We start from the raw sequence: 920 nt of genomic DNA, 5'->3' as shown, positions 1-920 counted from the left end.
CGGTGATGTGGTTAGTGGCACCACTATCCACATACCAGTTTGTGTCGATGCCGTAGGAACCATCTGCTGCGGCAGCAACTTTCTCATCTTGAGAGGACTCACCATCTTCATCAAAGCGATACCAACAGTCCCGCGCCGTGTGCCCCAGCTTGCCACAAATCTGGCAGCGCACGGCGTCAGGCCGTGATTTGGAGGTGGAGTTGTGCCGGCCCCTGGTGTTGGTGTTGAAGGGGCGGCCGCCGCCGTTGCGAGATGAGTTGTTGCTGCCGCTGTTTCCACCTTGCTGCCTACCCTTGGCGCGCGCTGGTCCCCGATAGCGAGAGGATCCACCACCGCGGCCACGAACAGCAGCGTTTGCAGAGGACTTGAATCCCCCGCCTGAGTTGGTGCCGTGGAAGAGGGCAACCCTCTGATCGAAATTACTCATCTGGGCAAAGAGATCATCGAGGGTTACCGGTTCAGAAGTAGGGCGCGTGTCGAGAGTAGACACGAGCGGCTGGTAGTCCATGTCGAGGCCGCCGGTGATGTAGGAGATCAGCTCATCATCATCCAGGGGCTTTCCAGCGGCGGCGAGCTCATCTGCGAGCGAGCGCATGTGGGCGAAGTAGGCCGCCACCGTCTGGGCTCCCTTCTGCGTGTTGGAGAGGGCGATCCGGATGTTGTTGATCCGTGATCGGGACTGCGACGAAAACATGTTTGCCAGAGCAGCCCAGAGCTCATGCGGCGTGGTGATGGACGTAACCTGCACGAGAACTTCCTTGTAGAGGTTATTCAACAGATATCCAAGTACCTGCTGACCTTCTTTAACCCAACTCTGATGGAGGGGATTAGGCGCAGAGTGTTCTTTCCCGTCTTTGTCCGTGGTGACCAGGACCTTGACGGGCTCCGCCGCGGATCCATCGACATAGTCGAAGACCCCA

The 920-nt window shown here is 58.4% G+C and overlaps 1 pseudogene; it reads right to left on the bottom strand.

Moving 5' to 3' along the window:
- Nucleotides 1-411: 411 nt before the first annotated feature.
- LOC123109269 (uncharacterized) lies at nt 412-556 on the bottom strand (annotated as a pseudogene).
- Nucleotides 557-920: the final 364 nt, after the last annotated feature.

The sequence above is a fragment of the Triticum aestivum genome, chromosome 5A, assembly GCF_018294505.1.
Source record: "Triticum aestivum cultivar Chinese Spring chromosome 5A, IWGSC CS RefSeq v2.1, whole genome shotgun sequence".
Taxonomy (NCBI): Eukaryota; Viridiplantae; Streptophyta; class Magnoliopsida; order Poales; family Poaceae; genus Triticum; species Triticum aestivum.
Note: the sequence above shows the minus strand (reverse complement) of the source record. Positions and strands in the feature narration are given on the sequence as shown.